At 48.9% G+C, this 9,788-nt stretch overlaps 1 long non-coding RNA gene across 4 annotated transcripts; it reads right to left on the bottom strand.

The window, feature by feature from the left end:
• Nucleotides 1–3,084: 3,084 nt before the first annotated feature.
• On the bottom strand, nt 3,085–9,414 carry LOC148758203 (uncharacterized). 4 transcript variants are annotated; one of them, XR_016021238.1, is made up of 5 exons: nt 8,960–9,414; nt 8,420–8,884; nt 7,486–8,257; nt 6,967–7,055; nt 3,085–4,718 (listed from the first exon to the last, which is right to left on the bottom strand). It is a non-coding gene; the product is annotated as an uncharacterized LOC148758203 (long non-coding RNA). The 4 variants fall into 4 exon arrangements; XR_016021239.1 differs by having other exon boundaries at nt 7,596–8,257; XR_016021241.1 differs by lacking the exon at nt 7,486–8,257 and having other exon boundaries at nt 8,960–9,410.
• Between the last annotated feature and the right edge of the window lie 374 nt (nt 9,415–9,788).

The raw sequence follows: 9,788 nt of genomic DNA, 5'->3' as shown, positions 1-9,788 counted from the left end.
CACCTTTAAATCCAGCAATTGCGTCACTCCAAACTCCTGTCTCACACTCACGTATAAGGACCCTTGTGATCATAGTGGGATAAGCCAGAATCATCTCGCAGCTCAAGGCCAGCTGATTAGTGACCATACTTCCATTGCAACCTTACTTCCCGTCTGCCATATAACTTAACACATTCACCGGTTCCAGGGAGTAGGATGTGGGCATCATTGGAGGCTCACTATCTTGCATACGACACTACATCTCAGAATTGCCACGAAAGCCAAATGCTTATTAGGGTTAGGACAGTGTTTGGCACAGCGAGTGATCCATAAGCAACGTTCTTTGCTTCTTAAGAACTCAGCCTGTGAAGTTCCTCACCGAGGTCAATATCATATGGGAACATAAGGGCTTGTGCAAATGAGAGTTACTTTGCAATTCAGGCAGAATTGGTTTTGGCATTGCGATGCCCAGGATCACAGCATCTTCTAGTAAAAAAAGAGATGCTATACATAGAACATCAAAGCCAACTCTCTAATGTGACCAGGGTTAGCTGCGGCCTGAAACTGTCTCTAAGTGGCAGAACCCAAAGAGGTTCAGCAACTTGCCCAAGGGTGCACGGCTAGTGCAGGGTACAGGGAGGCATGCGAGCACAGCTCACACCAGAGTCTGATGCACAGGTGAGCCCAAACACTCATGCACCGCAGACCTAGGTTCTTTGTGACAGCAAAGCCTCCAAAGAGCCTGTCTCTCTGCAACACAGCTGGGGCCACTGCCTTGCTCTCAGCCCCCAAGGTCCAGACTGAGCCAGTGACATCGCATGCAAGGGCCCAGGCCTGCAGGAGACACAGAATTCTTCCTGCTCTAATTTCCCTCAGAGAAGCCATTGGCAGTTCCCACAACAGCTCCCCTCACGTGGCAGCAGTGGCAGCAGACTCTGAATATCAACCACACTTAGGAACGAGGGATGGAAGCATATGTCAGAGCCGGAGAGAGGAACCGAGTGACAGCCTTCTTTGGGGAGGGAGAGTGTTTTCACAGGCAGGGCTGCTTTTCCAGTGAACTTCTCTTCATTTTTGACTCCACCTGCTACCAGACCAGATGGCCCCAGCTAGCCCTTTCTTTCACAGGCTTCAAATAAAATGCGAAACCCTCTGAGATGTAACTAAATTCCACCCACTGACACAACTCCCTCTTTACCCAGGTGCTCTGGAAGTCACAGAATTTGACACCTACACAATCTGACATCTCCGACTGGGGGGAGGAGGCCCTGAGTGGGCGCGCAGGCGTTCACTGAGCCTTTTGATAAACACTTACTGGGCCCTCTCTAGGTACCCAGCATCACACTGGGTTTGTGGATACAGGTGAACTTGGCAGCAGGGGACCCTGCCCCCTCAGGAGCTTATAGTCAACATAGGATCATTCCTTTTCACTGAGAGGTGCTCTGAAGGAGGAATAAGCACAATTGAGGGTGTTTATCAGAGGCAATCAGGGAGGCCTTCACGCAAGAGGTGATGCATCAAAGCCACAACGGGAAGGAAAAGTAGGTGCTGTCTCCAAATGGAGAAAGAGAACAGCTACTACAAACACGGGGCAGCATTTGCAAAAAAGCCTGAAACCTGTCAGACTGTCAGTGTCTTGGGGGGAACAGAGGTACACAGCAGCTACAGAGAGAGGCAGACGTGCTGGAGCGCCTGCCCGTGGTGAGAGATCGGGACGTGCTCCTGAGGCTGCAGAAACATTGTAAGCAGCGGAATGACACAGCCGGAGCTGCATTTTTAAAAATTAAATGTATTGGGCTAAAAGCGGTTACTAACACTATTTAAATTTCAGGTGTGCAACTTTGTAGTATAACACCTGTACACTCTATTATGTGTTCACCACCCAAAGTCTAGTTTCCTTCCATCACCATATATTTGACCCCCTTTACCTTCTTTGTTGTCCCTGCACCTCCCTTCCCTTCTGGTAACCACTAAGCTGTTGTCTGTGTCTATGAGGGTTTTTTTTTTTTTTTAAGACTCTTCTAATGGACATCTAACCAGGGGCAGAGGAAGAGCTAGGCCTCGAACTCAGGTCTCTGTCTCCCTGTCCAGTGCTCTTTTCACCAGCCTTAGGGCATGCGCCTGGTCTCACCATCTGTGTTTGAGGAACCTGTTCCATTTGTGTCCAAACCCCTTTACCCACTTCCCTGTCTCCTGCATCGTCAGAGAGAAGGACACCTCAAAGTGCAGGCAGGCCCACTCAGATGGCCTGTGCCGGTCCCAGCTCTCTGATCTCTAGCTGTGAGTCTTGGGAAAATTAATTTAACATCTTTGCGCCTTGGTTTCTCATGTGCAAAATGATTTTTTAAAAAAGTCAACCTTAGATCATTGTCACGTCAATTTAAAAACAACAACGCATGTAATGTGTTTGACCTCAAATCAATACTCAATAGGAACTCTTTTAATTGGAACTCCTGGGTGGGGGGGGGGTGGTCAAAGGTTTTTGCTAACGTTTTCTATACACATTTTCTTAAGGACTCCCAAGCTGGAAGTAGCCACTGCTCTTTGCTTTTCGTTTCCCCTGTGAGCCTTCTGTATTCTGGGACAGGGAGTGTGTAACCCAGGCCTGACAATCATGGTGCTGCCCCTGGTGAAGGGGTGGGTTATGTATTCAAAGGAGGCCGATTATAAGCCTGGCCTGGGTCCATATGCAGATGGTGGGAGCCAGAAGTCGTCTCTTTGCCACAGTGGAGGCTGCTGTCTTCCATGTTCTCCAGAGGCCAGCAGGCGGGTGAAATGAGAGACGACGCAGAGCTGAGGGGCACGGGAACAGAGGGAGCTTGGGAGCAGCACCGAGCCCTGAGGCCATGGGTGGCACAGCTGTTTTTCAATTCTGTGAATTACCTCAACAGCCCAGCAACGTTCTCACGCGACTGACTGCCTGTCTTGCTTTAGCCAAGCTGAGTGGAGGTTTGACACTTGGAACCAAAAGAGTTCTGACAAACTGTGTACGTGTCAGGGTCACAGGTGATTCTGAGTCACCGACTTAGAGCCTCAAAGTTCAAAGAGGCTCAAAAAGTCATCCAGGACAGTGACTTAAACAAAAAAACAACAACAAAAAACCACTTTGGTTTTAAGTAGCAAAATCTTTTTTGCGAATCTTCAGGAACCCAACTATACAAAACATGAGAGGAAGTGCTGTTGTAGCCGCAAGCGTGTGGGAGACCCTCAGCCTGGCCCACGGCCTCCTGAGTCTATCCAGCTGCCCTGCATCCCCCTGAAAGTTAATCAGCTGGTCCAACTTCCTACGTTAGCAATTGCCTGGACCTGCGTCTTTGACATCTGCTCATTGAACCTCAGTTGCACACGCCCACAAGGGGCGGCTGACAAACCTCAAGGCGTCCACTTCCGTCTGCAGCCGTCTCTGCTGGCAGTAGTTCCTCATCTGCCTCCTGTTAACACTACCCACGGCCCGAGTCCTCTCGGGTGGAACAGAGCTAATTAAATACACCTTTTCTGAAGACCATTTCCACGCCCCACTTCTTTCCCGGCCTCCCCTCAGTTCCTTCTGACCAGTCCTTGTGGGGCCTCATGTCCAGCTGGTGAAATGCCTAAGAGAGGCAGACTTCTGCACAAGGTGTGATTTAAGGAGGGAGAAAAAGCAGGAGACATACAGACAGTGTTTACTTACAACACACACAGAGGTTCATGGGGACCCTGTTACTTCCTGTGTGTGGCCTTTTCCTGCTGCCGGGTACTGCGCTCAGGGCTATGCACACCTCTGGTCCGCCTCTTGTCCTTTCTCTTTTAGTCCTCACAACACACCATGAATTTAGGGATGATTTCTATCCCCATTTAAAAGATGAGGCCCAGATGAGTTAACAGAGCTGGCTCAAGTTCAAGCGCTCATATGGGACGGGTCTGGGATTTGAACCCAGAGCTCAGCTGATTCCAATGCTGGAGCTTTTAGGTGTATTTCTATCAGAAGACGTGGCTCTCCTTGCTCTGGCAGAGGATGAAATGGAGCACTGGGAGGATAGCATCAAAGCAGATAATATTTTGCAGAATTTATATCACAGTGGTCAGGACACAAGGCACACACGTCCTTTGCAGGTAAGCCTTGGAGGAACTTTTGTTAAACATCACACAGTCATTGCGAGTTAGAAATGATTTAATCTGTTATTTGAGAGCAATCGAGGAAGGCGTGGGTCTCTGGGGTGGGAAGGATGAGATGTGACTGTGGGACCAAATTGATTGCAGTTAACCCAGCTCCCCTTTCCTCTTGCCCACAGAGATTCTTTCAGCTCTTTCCCAGCCCGAACCCCACTTCTGGGTGCCACTGTGCTCGATCGAGGAAGAGAATCTGAGGAGCAGTGAGATGGAGGAAACTGCTTTGTCCACCTTGGAACCTGATGTGTCACCAGACAGGGAACCTGGTCTCTGTTCCCTGCTGTAGTTTCAGCGTCACATCGGTGTTCTACGTTTTCTTACAATGTGCCATGTATGAACTGTGACAGTCATAATAGCAATACTATTCCCGATGACTTTCATTGAGCACTTCTAAGTACAGGCACACACACATCTCGTCCACACTGCAGCATGCCTCCCAAGCAGGGATGGCTATCGTCCCATTTTAGCAAATATGACTGTTGAGGTGGGGGAAACTGGTAGCAGGTTGAAGCTTCTTGCCCGAGGTCATCCATTTGTAAGCAGCATGACTGATAGTTGAACTCCAGCAATCTGACCTCAAGCCCAGCTATCTTGATATATTAAGTGAAAAAAAAAAAAAAGCAGATTTCCAAACAGTGCAGGATATGACTCAGCAATGGAAAGGAACCATTGTTACATGCAACGAGGAAGAATCTCACAATAATTATGCCGAGTGAAAGAAACTAGATAAAAGTGTACATGCTGTATGATTTAATCAACATGATGCATTCAGTTGACAAAATTCTAGAAAATGCAAACTGATCGATAGTAACAGAAAGCAGCTCAGTGGCCGCCAGTGGTGGGGAGGGGTGTGGGTAGGGCTTTTACAGCATGAGTAACCTTGAAGGTTGATGGCATTCATCCTCTCGGTGGTTTCCCAGGTATATAAGAATGTCAAAACTTATCAGACTGTGCACTTTAAATGCACATAATGTATTGTATGTCAGTTATGCTCAATAAAGCTTAAAGAACAATATTCGGCAAGATTCTGTTTTTTTAAAAAAAATTAAAACCTGTATACATATGTGCATGTAAATGTATATGGATGTATGAGCCGTGTTTGTACATGACTTAACATGACTCACAAGGCCCTGTGTGACATGCTCCCTGACCCTCCCACCATCGTTTCTCACCACTGGCCCCTTAACATTCCCTGCTGGGCCAGAGCATCGCTTTCGCTTGCTTCATTGCCGGATGCCCTCTCTCTCCTCCTGGTGGTCTCGCTTGCTCTTTATTCTCACTGCCGCGAACTCACCGCGAACTCACCGTGCACATCTCTCCTCAGTTCACTCCCCTTGACTCTTTAGACTAAGAATGTCCCTTCCTCCCTCAGACTAAACCTTCCCTTTGGCATGTGGTACTGTAATGGTTTAATACTTTTTCTCTGCTGTTGCCTTGTAAGTTCCATGAAGGCAAGAGACCTCCTGTCTCTTGTTCATGGAAGATTCTTAATATGTAACACCAAGCCTGGCACACAGTAGGTTTTCACTAGGCCTGTGTTTCAATGAATGACCAAAACACTATTTAAAAATCTTAGTAAGTGCTACTCACTAAAACTAACATATTAAGAAAAAAAGCACACAAGATCAATAGTCTCCAATATGCAGCCAGCATAATGTTAAGAATGATTATTAAAATAAGTAAGACGGCACATAGCATTTGAGAATAGACTACTTAGAGTCGTTCAGACTTCGTTTTACCAACTGCCTGCCAAGTTTTCTTCTCTGTATGGTGGGGACAGTGCTATTCCGTCATTGTCAGGCAGTTTAATCAGGTAAATAGCACTGTCCTCAGACCAACTGAATATCAGCTGTCGCCGAGACCTCCCATGTGTCTGGTTCTCTTCTTTCACAAAGCATTTCTCACAGTACCTCACTCACCCCTTGTAGGAACCTTGCAGGGAGGTGACACAGATGTTATTATTACCCGTTTGAAAAGGAAGCTGAGGCCCAGAGAAGCTAAATGACTTCACTCAAAGGGCAGATACAGGGAACAGTGGTACCAGGAGTAGATCCTGCAACGGGTCAGCACCCTCTGGAGGGGACCTGCTGGGGTCTTGCCTGCTCCTTAGACAATACAGTGACTGAAGGCCCCTGCCTGCCTCCCCAGGCGAGTCCAGGTTTTTCTGGCGGTTCCTGGGACCCTGTTCTCTGAGCCAAAAGGCGAGTCCTGCTCCCACCATTTTATCTTCATTGCACCTCCCCTCAGGCGGCTGATAGCTTCTGTGTGCTCAGTTCCAACAGCAGGTACCACACAGCCTCCGTTCCTTGAGTGCCTGCCTGAACCCCTCCACAAACTCCCTGACCTAACAGAGGTAGAGTCCTCCCTTCCCCTCACCCCTGCCCCCCTCCCACAGTTACTCCCCTTTCTCTCCCTCACATTTTCTGCTCCTCTGTTTCACCTCTCTCTGGGGGGCTGCTCTTTCCCCACAAGAAAACAGAACTCTCCTTTGATGGGGCAAAACACTTCACCATCGCCCTCCTCTCCCTTCGCTCACGTACTGTCTAGCTTTGAGCTCAGCCGAAGAAAGCCCCCCCATAACCTGGGTCCTACCTTGTTTATCTCAGTGCTCTGTTTGGCCCAGCACAGAAATCTGTTTGATTGTTTAATTTTCTTCCTGACATTTTAGAAAAACAGATACATTTCACATAATACCCTGGTTTCAGGCTTCTCTCAGAAAAAAATGGGAAGATTCGACAACGAGGGGTCCTCAATCACACAGGGCAGTGACCAGCTGGAGTGGAACATGGCTGCTCAGATTCACCAGAACCCCCCAGGATCTGGGTTGCTGTGACTCACCTGGCCTCTGGAAGCTTTTGAGTTTGTAACCCCTTCTCGGTGGTATACCCAACTGGCAGAGGTTTTACGTCAGTCTTCTTTCTTCCCTTCTGTAAGTGGAAAGACCCAGTATAGAGATTCATTTTTCCACTGATGTGAATTATACTACCACCCCAAATTAGACAGCAGAAGCAGTTACATGCAATTTGGTTTTAAATATATTTTCCACCCCAATGCAAAAATGTTATATGGCATATTTAGAATCCTCCCTCCTTTGCAAGTGAAGGTTTTTTTTCAAGACAACTAAAATTCCCATTGTTCAACTCTCTACCCTGTGCTTTGAGGATGATTCTAGCTGATGGCAGAACTGCAGCCGAAGAAGCATAATTCTATATTATGAGTACCTTTCAGCAACGTAGTCCCTAGCATATCTGTTTTAATGCTCACTAATTCAATCGCTCTTTACTGTTTGAAGCTCAATGCATATTTTCAAAGGCAGCTCCAGTTCCTCTTACGCCCCAACACCTGTTTGCTTTTTACCTCTCCCAATATGCAAATGACTGATCTCAATTTTTTCCAGGGGTCCTTAGCCCCAAGCAGGGAGGAGCTGGTTCTCACTGTGAAGACCTTCTCTCTCTGCTGACACTGACCATCTGGTTTGTTTTCACCTGAGGGGTCCGCGGCAAGCACCACCTGAAAGGGCCAGCGCCAAGCCTAGAGCAGCGGTTCTCAAGGTGTGGCCCCTGGACCAGGCAGCATGAGTGGCACGTGTGATCTTGTTAAATGCAGACTCTCAGCCCCACCCCAGATCTACTGAACCCAAATTTGCATTTTAACAAGATCCCCAGTTGACTCATATATAAATAAAACAAGGTAATTTCTTTAGTGAAAAGGACTGTGAAGTAAATAAAAAAGAGAGTGATATGACAGTGACTAGGCAGCGGCTGCTTTACATACAGCAGCTGTTCTCACGGTTTTTTGGTTTCAGGACCATTTACATTCTTAAGGATTGTTGAGGACCCTGAGAGCTTGTTTATAGCTATCAGTATTTGCCATATTAGAAATAAAACTAATAAACTTTTAAGATATTGTTAATTCACTTTAAAATAATAAACAACACAAATTAACACAGTTTTTGAAAGGAGTCGTGTATTCTAAAACAAAAATAATTCACAAGAAGAGAGGCATTGTTTTACATTTTTGCAGATCTCTTTAAATGCCTGCATTAATAGAAGACAGGTGCACTCTCAGGTCTGCCTCTACGTTCAGACTGGTGCAGCACCACGCGTCCTGCCGTCTTCGGAAACCTCCACTGCACGCAGGAGAGACAAGTAGTGAAAAATGTAGTATTGGTAGGCAAACCGTTTTGACTTTGCGTCCCTCCTGAAAGGGTCAGGGTGCAGATCCCAGTTAGGACTGGGGGTATGGTGCAGTGATGGACAAAGTTCTCACAGTGAGCGCATGTAATGCAAACCTGCTATAGGAACCCGCTGTGGGAAGACCTCACTAAACAGCATGGAGATGGCGCAACGCAACTTCTGCTCTCGACGTGGTCCTGGGGTAGCTGCGGGATTACGGACAGGTCCCTTGTCCTGTCTGAGCCGGTTGCCTGGTCTGCTTTATGAGGAGGGTGATCGCTAATGTTCCAGCCCCCACCCCACTCCCCCACCCCCACCACACCCAGTACCCGGGAGGTTCCAGCGGGAACGTCAGAGCAACTCTGCCATTTGCCCAGCAGAGGGCGATGGAGACCAGCCCTGGCTGGACCACTTCCACCCCGAGGCCCTTCGCTGCCACCCCACCCAGACACCAGGTTCCCTTGTGATCCGGGCGGCACCAGGTATCTCGGGCAACCTAGGCCGGCCCCGGGGAGCGACTGGGAGCCTTTACGTTGACCCAAACGTGGTCTGGCTGGAATGAGCGGACTCTCCGGGGAAGTCTGGGAAAAGTAGAGGAAAAAATTGGTTTGGGTAAAAACATCATTTTCCCGCTCGGCCTTTCGGTGAGGACCTACCCAGGAGCTGAGGACTCCTCCCGGGAAGGCCGGGCGGGGTGGCGGGAAGGCGACAGCACGGAGCCCCGCGCCTGCCCTCCCCGGGGCGCCCGCCTGCGGTACGGAGCTGCGCTGCCTGGGCGACGTCACCGCCTTCCCAGAAGAATCCCACCGCCGGGGGCCGGGCGGGGGCGGGGGCTTTTGGTGTCCGAGGATGACACCACTCGCTCGCCGCGCCTTCTGGTTCACCTCTGTTGTCATGGAGACGATAGCATCCTGGCAGCCTGGGTGAGGCCAGCCCGCCCCCAGAGTGACAATGAGCTCGGCCCACTCAGGAAACCACTGGCTCAAGGGCGGCGGCCCAAGGAAACGGGCTGCGGGTCCAAGATCCTCCCCTGGGGGCGCCCTGCCGGGCCACGTGCCTTATGGTACCGGATTATCAAGGTCTCAAAGCACTCTGGCCCCAGGGTCTTAGAAACAACCCTGAAAAATATGGAAGCCCACAGACAGCAGGTGCCTGCCAGAACTGGCTTTTTAATCCGCTAAGGTTTTTTTTCTTCTTATCTTTCTTTCCATGGAGCAGTTACTTATGATTCTCTTCAGAAGATTCGCGGGCTTCATCACTTTCAGTGGAGCAATGTTTGTTTTAAGTCACGTGGGCCGGCTTATATTGAGCACCTGGACTGTGCCAGGAGAGAAGGGACGCTAATAACAGTCCAGCCCTCGGTGCTAAACACCTACCGTGTGTCCCCTAAAGTAAGCCCTAGCCCAACCACCAGCTCTAATGTGTCTTTCGGAGCAAAAATTAATATAAGACCTGGTCTTATTTTACTATAATATAAGATCTGGT

Source organism: Rhinolophus sinicus, chromosome 5 (genome assembly GCF_057876585.1).
Source record: "Rhinolophus sinicus isolate RSI-liver-muscle chromosome 5, RSI-T2T, whole genome shotgun sequence".
Taxonomy (NCBI): domain Eukaryota; kingdom Metazoa; phylum Chordata; class Mammalia; order Chiroptera; family Rhinolophidae; genus Rhinolophus; species Rhinolophus sinicus.
This window is presented reverse-complemented; position numbering and strand designations above follow the sequence as displayed.